A 12,671-nucleotide genomic window follows, 5' to 3' on the forward strand; every position below is an offset into this window, starting at 1 on the left:
AAGGGTCTGCACAGACGGATTCACGATCCCACTTTGTGTACTGTCCATACCCTGCTCACCCTGTGTGATTCACGGACTTCACTCCCTCATTGGTGATGTTGTTGTTGATATTGTTGTTGTTGCTGAAATGAGCATTGAGGTGATGCTCATATCTGGTTTTACAAAGAGTGATCAAATGGTGATTGTTCCACATTCATATGGCAGGGGTGAGTCTATCCATGGCGCAATCGCTGTTCACATTCCTCACAACGTGGCACTGTACTCGTTTTTCTTTTTACCCCGAAGAGATGATGGGCTGACTCAACCCTCACGGAGGATTTGAATTGGCAACCTTCCGATTGCGAGCCGCTCGCTCTATCACTTTAGCCACCTGGCGATTGCAGGTGTTCACCACGAAGTGTTCATGACTAAACCCATGAGTTAGAACTCGAGCTAGGATACGAGGAGATGCTTGGAGTCGAGAGGCTAGTGCCAGGTTGCACCTTGCGCTGTCGGGCACCAGCATTCTAAAATTACGGGATTCTCCCACGTTTTCCTCACGTCTGAAATGACAATTTAAAATTTGTGGTTTTCTGCAAGCCACGTGCCAGCAATTAGAATGTTTGCAACTAAAGGTCTTGAGGTTCCCTTCAATATAAACCTATTATTCCCTCGTGTGAGCCCTTTCCTCAACACAGAGATTGTGTAGGCGAAGGAGGTTTCCCCGATGTGCCGTGCCAACCACGATTGCTGCTCCGGACCAGCAGGTCATGCAGATGCCTCTATAGTTACCTGTGCATTGCAGTGTTTCCCGTGTGCGTTGCATGCGTGCACATGCGAGTGCTTTCTTTGAGTTCCTCCCGCATGGCGACGTTTATACTTGGGGTTCGGTTGGATTCTATGGATATATAAGAAGCGCTACATAATATATGCCACTGATATGCATGGCCAGGCATCAATCCCGGTTCACCGCGGCGTTAGCACAGTGCAACAGCAGCCAGTAACTTCATGTCTACAGTGTATGCGTACACAAAGATAAAGATCCCCCGTATTGCCTAAACAGACTGTTGGGGCAAGTGATGTCAGCGAGCACCTGTGAAGGCCGGCGCGGCACCAGAGGAAAGGCGGAGGGGGGGTCAGCACCACACCCGGCCACCGTTGCCTCCACAGGAGTGATATTTACACACCGCACCAGGAACTCATTTGACGCCGATTCGACCGAGGGGAGCGCCAGGACCACTTAAGATGTTCCTCACCGTCTTTGGCCGTGAGCGGGAATAAAACTCGGGTCCCGGGTTCGTAGCGCAGCGCGCCAACCGCTGCATTGCTGCTCCCCGCGCACACAACACACTTTGGCACACGTCACCGAGTGAGCAAAGGGTTTTAAAGAGTGACGGCGTGTGTTCGGTGTTCGGTGTTGGTTGGTGGCAATTGCAAAAACTGTGCAGTGTCCGCCACACGCAGCACCGTCTCGTGCTCTTGCGCGGAGTGGACACCTCGGCTGCACTCGCGCACTGCACGATATGACGCGTTTGCCTAATTCATGATTCTCAGCATAAAACAAATTCCCACTGGTTTTCCCCTCGAGCAGAGCCTTTATTAAATCTTACCCAAAACACCAGCTGAGCCAAAGTGAAATGTGAAACAAAAATTGTTTTTCTGTTTACTTTTTTTTACTCCCCATTGGAAGCTAAATATCATGCGGAGAAAAAAACATTACTTCCCAGGCCTCGCAAGCATAGGAGAAATAGTTCATTCCAGTGGCATTAACACTAAACACTTTTTTTTTCCTGGAAGAAAGGATTACCTGCCTCGTTTGGAACTCGCGCACGCATGGCCACGAGACGCTGGAGACAAGCCTGGTGCCTCGTTCTCCGCCGTCGCGCGTGCGCTGATTGTGCTGCAGTGGCCACTGGGCTCTCGCGGTGCAAGCCCAGAGCGGCTCCAGCACTCGTTGCAGAGGTGTGAACGCCCGCTGCGGCATCCTGTGAATTGGATTTGTCTTGCAACCGTCTGTCACTTGCCGATGGTGTGTAGCTCGCGTGAGACATTCACTTGGAACACATCTCTGTGTTTGTGCACGGTTGACCGCGAGGAGAGACACGGTCCCTTTACATCTTCATCCTGTCGAGAGCATCGTTGTATTAGATGCATGTATAGTGTGGCACCACTACCCTGTTTCTCATACGTAGGCTTCTGGTGATGCCTCGGAAGAAAACATACCCCTCGTGACTTATATTGGGATGCCAAGTTTGTCCAAATGAGCAGTCCATGGTCAGTGACAAAAGTCACTGACCATGGACTGTGACAGTTCCAGTAAGAGGTTTCTTGGAATAGCCAACAGCCAAATTGTGCCACAATTAGGAAATATCATCGTCTGCAAACCGAATGCCTGCAGCTGAAAAGGCAATGACTGAGATGAGAAAGCAAAATGTATTTTGGATGGTTTGCCTTTAGATATATTTTCCGTATAAAACACTTGGATTGATCATCAACTATGTTCTTATCCATTTGCATGTTGATGGCAGGTGTTTAAAAAGTTGTATCAGAAGATAGAATGTAAATATATATATACTTTAATAATGTAGGCATTGCCACATATGGCACATATTGATCGTGATGTAGCTCAATTGGTAGAACTGCTGGCTATTGTTAATGATATTGTGCGCTCAAATACTGGCCAGTGTTGACCTCGGAAGATGGGGTTTTAAAAGCAACTGGCTTAAGCGGTCAGATCCCTGCCACAGGAACGTGGAATTTCCTCCATTGGCTCAAGTAGTGTCAGCACGGGTCAGCATATTGCATTTGGGAGAATATTGAGTTCTGACCGAACATATTTTGAATAGTCTAAATGTGTTTCGCTATTTAATATGCACTATAATACCAGTGAGCTGTACAGGTAGGAGCTTGTTATATACTATTTATTTCCTGTTTTGATTCTAATCACTGATAAATTAATGGCAGAAAACGAGTGGAGTATCTACAAAGGGACCACAAAATCTGACGCATGGGGATTTACGTTATTGCAAACTTCTGACGCTCACTCAAATTTTATTGGTCACTTTTGCGTTTACCATTGGACGCTAATGTTGAAAGTTGTTAATAGGGCCCGATTAGGAAAGTCCAGTGTCCATTAAAGCGCCTATTATAGTTTTTTTTGCTATTCTTCTGCTTTAACTTTTAAAACAAATCATCCAACTTTAGTTTCCTGCTGAGAGCAGTAACACGGGTGGTTAAACTGCGCGTGCACTCCGTGCGTCTCTCAGCACTCGAGGAGGAGGAGGCATGTGGCGACCTGCAAGCGGTTGCTGCTGCTGCTCCCGCTCCCCCACTCTACCGGAGATGATGATGTTGATGATGATGTTGATGATGAGGGCATCGTTTGGCTGCGGGCTGCGAGACGGCGTTGAGACGGCGTGGGTGTCGCACGACAAGCCTGAGCAGAGTGGTGTGTGGGGGGTGGCGGGTAGCCTCCAAACCCCCACCCATCCTCGGCTCCCCACAAGCCCAGCCACTTTTTTTTTACAATCTCTCAAACACTTCTTTGCATGAATGAAGGAAAACAAAACCGGTTTCGTGCAACCGATTTGAGTGATTTTGGCAACAGCGCGCCGACTCGAGCTAAAGTAAACAAAGCGATTTCTCGTAACTTTGCACACGATAGCCCACCTTACCGAGGTCGTTGTTTCTTGTTTTTGTTTTTGTTTAACGTTGTGCGTTGCATTGCAACAGTGCTAACTATTGCCATCTTGTACGCGTGTCGAACTTTGTTCGCACCGTGCTCATCGGGCGGTGCGAATCTTCGCGTGGCGAGGATGCAAGCGGCTCCGTCTGCGTCTCTGCCCGGAGAGGTACCGTGGCCCGAGCTTCACGTGAGACATTCTGTGCGGCGTGGTGGGTGGTTGTTGGGTGGCTGTTGGGTTGTTGTTGTTGGGCAGGGAAGCAGTGCTGCGACTCCCAGTCCCGGGCACTTGGAGCGGGCAAGGATGGCTGCAAATAGGCTCAGTGGACCTTGCCTGGTACATTTTTTTAAAGTTTTGTTTTATTTGTGTATATATTTTAAGTGATTTTACTTTTACTAGAGGTTGCACTCCTATCGTGTTTTTGTATTGTTTGTTGGTGTAAGGTTCTGACCCCGTGGCCCAAACTGGACATCTGTGAAAAAAAGCTTTATTGATCATCAGATTCGTCCAGTATAAAGATCCTCATGGCCCATTCTAAACCGTATCCACACAAACCATGGCAGTCGATGCGGATACCAGATGCACAAATGGAAAATAAAGAATTCTCCATTAGTGTGCGACTTTGGGTCATCCAGAACGGACCGTAACAGCGTATAAGTACCACGCAATGCCCTGATCCACAAATACGAAGGAGACATCACGGCTGACGCGGTGATTATCTAAATGTGACATTGTATCTGTTGCTCTGCATCTACATCAGCCGTACGACAATAAGAAGAAGAGTGTTTGCCGCTGTCACCCTCTGACCCCCGTGCCCCCCCCCCCCTACTGGAACATCTGCGACACAAAGAGCTTTACAGCTCATCGGATTTCTCCTCCGAGCTGGGCTCCGCGTTGGGCTCCGCACCTCGGGGTCGCTGCCATTCGGGCAAGTGACAATTGCGCGCCTTACAAATGAGCATTGCTATTACCATTACTACTGCAGCTTGGTTCGTAATAAAAATCGATTCCGATCCTTCCGAAGGAAACTTTGAACGCGCGTGCGAGACGCGAAGCCACGGGCCGTGTCCGTCACGTGACCGTGCCACTCCGACCCCCCCCCCCCTGTTGTGATTGGCTGTCGGTGAGCGGCCAGTGTGGGGGGCGCGCGCGAGGAGGTTATTGGTTTGGGGGGGGGGGCGGAGGAGGGGGAGAAGGGGAGGGGGTGCGGAGGGGGGCAGCGGAGGGGGAGGTGAGGAGGGGGCGGCGGGGGGGGGCAGCGGAGGAGAGTTCGAAGGGGAGGGGGTATGGAGGGCGGTGCGGAGGGAAGAAGCGGAGGGGAGGAGGGGGGGCAGCGGAGGGGAGGAGGGGGGGCAGCGGAGGGGAGGAGGGGGGGCAGCGGAGGGGAGGAGGGGGGGGCAGCGGAGGGGAGGAGGGGCAGCGGAGGAGGGGGGGCAGCGGAGGGGAGGAGGGGGGGGCAGCGGAGGGGAGGAGGGGGAGGGCAGCGGAGGGGAGGAGAGGGGGGGCAGCGGAGGGGAGGAGGGGGGCAGCGGAGGGGGGGCAGCGGAGGGGGGGGCAGCGGAGGGGAGGAGGGGGGGCAGCGGAGGGGAGGAGGGGGGGGCAGCGGAGGGGAGGAGGGGGGGGCAGCGGAGGGGAGGAGGGGGGGCAGCGGAGGGGGGGGGCAGCGGAGGGGGGGGGCAGCGGAGGGGGGGGCAGCGGAGGGGAGGATGGGGGCAGCGGAGGGGAGGAGGGGGGGCAGCGGAGGGGAGGAGGGGGGGGCAGCGGAGGGGAGGAGGGGGGGGCAGCGGAGGGGAGGAGGGGGGGGCAGCGGAGGGGAGGAGGGGGGGGCAGCGGAGGGGAGTTCGAAGGAAAGGGGTGCGGAGAGCGGAGGGGAGGGGGCGGGCGGAGGAGGCGGAGTGGAGGGGAGGTGCTGAGTTGCGGAGGAGCCGAAGGGAGGGATGCGGGAGGAGGAGGAGGGGGGGGAGCGACGGGGGCGGGAGGAGGAGGGAACGGCTCCCCGGTGTGTGGGGAAGTGGCTTGACTGGTTGCCGCGCGGTGGATTCGAGCGAAGCGCCCTCGGGCTTGAGAAGGAAGGGAGTGAGTGGGAAGGCGGAGAGCGCCGCCGCTGCTGCTGCTGCTCGCACGGAGCGACTGTCGGGGAGGAGAGCGAGCGGAGCAACGTTGCCTGCCCCATCCACCCCATCCACCCCATCCACCCCGGAGGCACCCTCTTGCTCCTCCACCCCCTGCTCCTCCACCCCCCCCCCTGCTCCTCCACCCCCCTGCTCCTCCACGCTCCTCCACGCTCCGCTCACGGCCGCTCCTCCTGCGGGAGGCGAGGGAGCAGCGTGCGGGTGACGGTCGCCAGAGAGCTGGGAACTGTTGCGCGCGGTGCGCGGTGCGTCCGTGGTGATCCATCAGCGGCGTCACTCGGAGAAGGCGATGCCTGGCTGAAGAAAGAGGTGGGAAGGAGGAGGGGGGGTGTGGGTGGAAAAGAGGTGGTGAAGATAAACAACAACAACAACCTTACTACGGGCGACCATCTGGCTGCGGAGAGAGCGGCATGGAGAGAGTGGCTGGGAGCGCGGCTGCCTGGGGAACGCTGCCGCTGCGTGTGCGCTGTTGAAAAAGTGTCCGCCGCTTCGTCTTCTTCGTCGTCTTCCGCGGACCCACCCCACACGGAGCTCGCAAACCCACACGGACGGGGCCCTGCCGGCTCAGACCTCGAAGTCTGGCCCGAGGAGGCGTGTGCCTGACGCGAAGGTAAAACTAAAAGGCGCCCTTTGGTGGTGGAGGTGTTCGCCGATTGTCGTAGTTTAGCGCACGCGATGTTCGTGATTGCTTTTCCCTTTTCATGTCGAACTCCTTTGGGTGCTGGTGGTGGTGGGGGGGGAGCGCTAAAGCTCGGCCATGTGTGGCAAGACGGAGGGAGGGAGGGGGGTCCCCATTGCCCCCTCTTGCTCGTTCCGGGAGGATTGACAGACACGGCTGCTGCTGCTGCTGCTTTCGCTGTAATAACAGGAAGGGAGGGAAACCAAAAAAAAGATTTCTCTTGTTCGCAACCGACATGCGATGCAGAAGCCACACAGCCTCTTGAGATGAGCAGCACCTGGCATGGAAGCTGCACATTCCGGGGAGGATGTTTTAAACAAAAGGGGTCGCATTTCTGTTGTTCTATTTTTAAGTCGAATGCCTCATTTGTATTTTGAAAGAAAAGCGGTTGACGATGTGACAAGGATCAATCCGAGTTTCGTCCCTTGGAGCGGGTGGTGGTGTTGTGTGTGGATGCGTGGGTACGCGCACAACAATAGCAGCAGGCATCTGCTGCTGCTGCGTCTGCGTGGAGGATGTCTCTGGGGCTGCTGTGAGCGCACGCAGCAAGGAGTAGGCACCACCACCACCAGTCCCATTGGCGTGCAACTCTCTCCCCGGGATGATAACTCGGCAATGAACACGTGTCGTCAGTGCCAGTTGATTACGACGGACACACATGCACACACCTCTGCGTGCATACAGACTCGTGTCATCAATAACACCCCCATCCTAAACGTTGATGACTTTATCATTCTATTCTAAAGTGTTTAAGTACGGTATAATGATTGGCATGAACGCAATTGGTGGGGGAAGGATTGCATTAGGTTTTGGCAGGTAGATTTGGCTGTTGCATCTCCTCTGTCCAACATCTTCAGCTGCACGAGGCCCCAGTGCACAGAGTTGATTTCTGCTGGAAGAGGCTTTGGAATTCACGAGCTGCATTGCAGCGTTCTCCATCCATCCGAGTGCTGTTGGTGAGTTACCGGCAGTGTGGATCCACGATATGGCATTGCTTGCACTCTATGAGGGTATTGCTTTATTTTAACCAGTCATCGGCCGTGGATTCAATATAATAGATTATACAATAGGCGATTAGATTGCAACGGCCTGTTGACTATTTTGTGGTGTTTATGTTCAGATGCAACTGCGGGATCAATCACGGCATTACATAGAGGGTAAACACCCCCGATAAACAGCACAGTAGCGTTTGCATTAACAGGGAGACTAAGCTGTAATTAGTTTGAGGGCCAGGCCAGTTGGAAACTTGCTGACCTGAAAAAAACACGTGTTTTGCCTGTTATTTATTTATCGAAGCCCTTATGTGTGCGTTTAGTGGTCCCACAGGACTATGTGCAAAAGGCTTGTTACCCGCTCCACCCACTCACCCACCCACCGTCTCACCCTCTCACCCTCCCACCCACCCACCGTCTCACCCACTCACTCACTCACCCACCCACTCACCCTCCCGCTCACCATCTCACCGCCCACTCAGCAACCACCCCTTCCACCAACCCGTGGCCCGAGATGCAGTTTGATGGGTTCTACCAGTCTGCTTCGGGAATACTGTTTGACGGTGTTGTCGCGAAATTGTACTTATGTGTTTCATTTACCTTACTCGTATCGGCCATTGGGACACGTTTCCTGGTCAATTGTGACTTTGCCAATGCCGTGGAGAAGCAATGCAAGAGGCCTTTCATGCGCAGTAAGGAATGCATCTATCAAATTGAGTTGTTGGTGCTTCATTAACCCTTTGTTTGTCGTCGATGTGATAGAAAAACATGGTACTTCAGTCGACTGGCCTGTGTGTAAACGTACGGATTTCAAGGATGTCCACCATCTGCAGGGAGAGATGATTAAGCTTTCGCCCTTAAAATTAATTACTGTGGTTGCTTGTGCAATATGGCATATTTTGGCCCACATGCAGATGAGCCAATGATCTCACCTTTGCTTTAGGGCTTACGTTGAACTATACCAACTTTGCATATAAATTACCAGGCAGGTGCATAAATTGAGCCATTGACCTCTGTTAAATGTGACTTGTAATTAAGGTGGATATCTACTGTCAGTGACAAAAACCTTTTTCTCCACCTGCGGGCGGTCCGAACATCCGTTGTCAAGGACGTCGGCAGAGTGTCCCCAGCTGTGTGCGGCACAGGGGACCTCATGGCTGCTGATGCTGCGGCTGCTCTTGTCAAGAATGTCATACGGCAGCTTTGTTCAAGCGAATGTGAACGAGAGAGAGAGAGAGATTCGTGTATTTGGTCAGATCACAGGCATGCCATTAATCATCTGTTGTAGAAAATGTTTACGTGTGTGAGAGTGGGGGCGCAGTGGTTAGCGCGCCACACTACGATCCCGGCGACCCGAGTTTGATTCCCGCTCACGGCCAACACCAGTGACGATTATATGAACCGGTCCTGGACCTTCCCTAGGTCACCTCAGCCTTAAATGAGTACCTGATGCAGTGTAGTAAACATCGCCACTGGGGAGACAAAGGTGGTCGGGCGTGGTGCTGGCCACCTACCCCGTCGTGTGCCGTGCTGGCCTTCATAAGTGCTACTCGCGAACAGCACTTGCCCCAACAGTCTGTTAATGCTGCTTTTTGTCTTTGTGTGTGAGAGTACTAATCATACAAATGTAGCTACTCCAGATTTGTTTTCACTATAAGCGCAATGTTAACCCGGCACATTTTAAGCGGCAGATTGAACGTGGTCAAACATTGACACTGCGGCACACAGAACAACATTCGCTTTAAGTATAGACCACCGCTTTCTACTGCCACATGTGCCTTGTTCCACAATGGTCTCTCCCGTCATGCAATGTCTCCGCTCACAATGATTGGTGACCGCTACGTCTGTAGACAAGAGGGACAAAGAATGTCTTTGCCTTTGACGAAGGCGACGATGAAGGAAAAGCCCACCAACGGAAGATAGTCAGAAGAATCAAGTCTGTGGTCGTCGGTGCGTTCTGCTGCTGCAGCACCTCGAAGCATGTGCTGTGTCGGGTGCGGAGGAGTGCCACTTGGGTGATGGGATGCAGCTGTAATTGTCCTGCAGAAATAATAGCTCTCGCCATGGGAATGTAGAATTTCCCCCAGAGATGTACACTGCCCCGTGTTTGTTTGAGAGGGGAGATAGATCACTTGAGTTTTGAGGGCATCCCATGACGTGACAGCTTGTCTTTATCCACCGCTTGGAGTGCTGCGCGCAAATACATTTCTGTCGAGGCGTCGCTGTGCTCCTGTGCGTGGCGCGCGCCTCCGACGCGCCGTGTCTCCGAGTCGCAAACTCGTCGTTTACATGGAGACTAACGAGCCGTGTGACCGGGCGCCCGGTGTGCGCGCGGATTTACCTTTAAGCCAGCAGGTGATTGACTGCTCTCGGCATACAGAGAGCGAAGCGAGGCTCCCTTCCCAATCTCGAGCCAATGCACTTCGTTGACTATTAAAGCAGGCGCTACGTGCGGTGCCTTCGGTGTGAAATACTCTTTCAGGGCCGCGTCGCTCGCACATGATTTACAGTGTCGTGGCATACATAGCAGGATACGGCCAATATGTCAAGAATGTGACGGTGATCAACGTGATAATCACGCGACTCTTTTAAGCAAAGTTTTCTTTCCATAAAAACCTGGGACAAATTCATGGGAAACCAATAATAACAAACTGAGATTGTTTACAAATTCACAGCAACCATGCAAAAATATCCCACATTATAACTGTGACGTATATATGTTGAACATTATTAGTCATTTAAAGTAAGTATTAACATTGCATAAATGTAGCATTTATAAAATGCAAGAATAACAGACTGCACGCACATTGAGTAAATAATTACAGATATACGAGTATCAATATTAGAAGTAATTGGCACATTTTTTCACTGATAGAAACATAAAATTCTGTAAAATGTACACGCCAATCCCCAGTCGTTTTTTAAACAGCACAGTAGGCCTCATTTCCTGGACTTCCGTCAACATCAATTAAGACACCAACCTCCCTTTGACTTGTTATCGCTTAATCTTCCATACATGCTGCCTCGGATGTTGGTGGGGTCTGTAAAGCCACGTGATTCCACACGTGTGATCATTATGTACTGTAGCACGCACTGTTCCTCAACAGTGGAAGTTGTTGTATCAACACAATCTTAGTGGCTTAATATTTTTGTTCCTTCTCATTTTTTAAAAACAATACTCCAGTACGGGATGTGTAATGTACGACACGTGTATAACCGAACGCAGGTACGGTAATCACAAATAACGTGAGAACAAAATAAATGATTGGGGTCACTCTTGAATTAAAAATCCATGAAAGGTCCAAACGACAATGAAGAGTCTCGGACTATTTTAGTTTGTTGAGTGACGCCTTGACCAATTTGAGTGGTGATCGGCTTGACTCAAAATGTATTTTGTGGACATGCACGTTTTGTGTTATCGTTTAACGTGTTCCAGTTCTTCATAAGTGCAACGAATGCTCTGAGTATACTGTACTGCCATTTGGCTCACTGTTGCAAAACGTAGGTGGTGAGAACACTTCTTTGATTTTGACGTAAAGCTTTCGTGACTGCAGGAATTCATATTTTTTGGGTCTTTCGGTAAAGCGACGTAGATAGAAAAATAATACAATTCATAACAATAAATACAAGAAAAATGTATTTACTTTTATTATTTTTCTATCTACGTGGCTTTACCGAAAAACCCAAAGAATACCGTACTTTGTCACCCTACTAATTGCAGGCTGACAGTTCGGAATTGTTCATTAACTTATGCCTACATCTTGTCTCCAGCATCTCCCAGCTCTACGTGGTGCTGCAAGAGAATGCTAATTAATAAGTGAAATGTTTCTTTTCCCGTGTGGATAGTCCATTGAGACCACTGTAACGTACATCATGGGATAATGATAACTATTGTCGTCGCAGGCAACACGAGGATGATTTGCTCTTGGAATGGCTCGCCCTCCCATCTCTACCCCCCTCGTGAAGCAATGATATTGAAGTGTATTTCTCCAGGAAGCCATCCCAGCCTGGTCTTTCAACACTCAACCGTCCTTCCTGTTCGTTAGGGAGTGGATTAGGCCTTGCAGTCATCCCTTCCCGTTTCAGTGAGTGGGCACCTGGGGGAGAGGGAATGGCTTTTCTCAGCTGTTTGACGAGTGTGCTTGCACAGGCCCCATTCTGCTTGTCTTCCTCTTACTGTGCCTTTCGCCAACCAAGATAGAGCGATATTTGGCCGCTGAGCCGAGTTGATTTGGGGATTTCGCCGCAGTAGCTCGCCGCGTGTTCCCACCGGTTCGTCCGTCATTCGTTCCCACCGGCTCGTCCGTCGCTCGTGGGCACACTCTCTTCCTTGCGCTCGCACCCTCTTTGCGGAGAGGGCACCGTCGTCTCGGCGCTGCCGGCTGGGGGAGCGGAGCAGTTGGCTGAAGGTCAGCTGCAGGTCACACCTGGAGAAGGGAATTTGCCAACCCCTTCATGAATCATGTCCCCCCCACCCTGCAAGCTGAAGCCTTTTGATGTTCCAGCCGCAGTGTATTTTTTCAGATGTGTGCCAAGTAAGTACTCCTTGTAGAATCAACCAGGGACTATTTGCATATGCAACTAAATCATGAGTGTGTATTTAAAAAAACTGTAAATATGGTTTTTAAACTAAAATGTTGAAACATCACACGAAATAAAATCCCTAAATTTGTTTGTCGAACTGTTTTTATACCATGGAAGGCAATCATGTTTTATTTTTCTAAATTCTAATTGTGTTTACTCCCTCCTCAACTTTGGACATGTGGACGCACACTGTAAACTGTGTTTGTACACACAGCTTGCATTAATGAATGATAGAGCACATTTTTTTTTTACTGGTAAGGTCTGACGGAGTTTAGACGACTCCCTTTCAGGATGGTCCTACTTGGATATGTTTAGTGAATGCAGTGTTTTTTTCTGATGGGAGGACACGTGGGTACCTGGTAAAAACGCACGTATACAAAGGATATTCATTCAACAACGGATACAGGTAGGTTCACAACTAATATGCCATCCACGGGCCACTTGGTAGCCCTCCAGGTGGTTGTAAAATCCTTCATCCCGCCTTTCAAAGTTGTGGATTAGAGGCAGATGCCTCCATGACAGGCAGCAGGAGCAGCACGTCTGTGTGTGATTATGGACGTGTCCTGCATAGGACAATCGCCTGAAATGTCACACTGCACTCTTTTTATTGTTGTTTCAGTTT

The 12,671-nt window shown here is 51.2% G+C and overlaps 1 protein-coding gene across 7 annotated transcripts in view; it reads left to right on the forward strand.

Moving 5' to 3' along the window:
- The window catches only part of LOC144720673 (rap guanine nucleotide exchange factor 2-like), a 232,657-nt gene that overhangs the window by 111,422 nt on the left and 108,564 nt on the right, over window positions 1-12,671 (forward strand). The window contains exon 1 of one of the 7 annotated variants that reach the window (XM_078597617.1): window positions 5,959-6,404. The exons of the other annotated variants lie outside the window; for them this stretch is intronic. The gene's annotated coding sequence lies outside the window, so the exon portion shown is untranslated. Of the gene's footprint in view, window positions 1-5,958; window positions 6,405-12,671 lie in introns of those variants that run through there. 7 annotated transcript variants of the gene reach the window in all.

The sequence above is a fragment of the Lampetra planeri genome, chromosome 9 (assembly GCF_965212315.1).
Source record: "Lampetra planeri chromosome 9, kcLamPlan1.2.h2, whole genome shotgun sequence".
Lineage (NCBI taxonomy): Eukaryota > Metazoa > Chordata > Hyperoartia > Petromyzontiformes > Petromyzontidae > Lampetra > Lampetra planeri.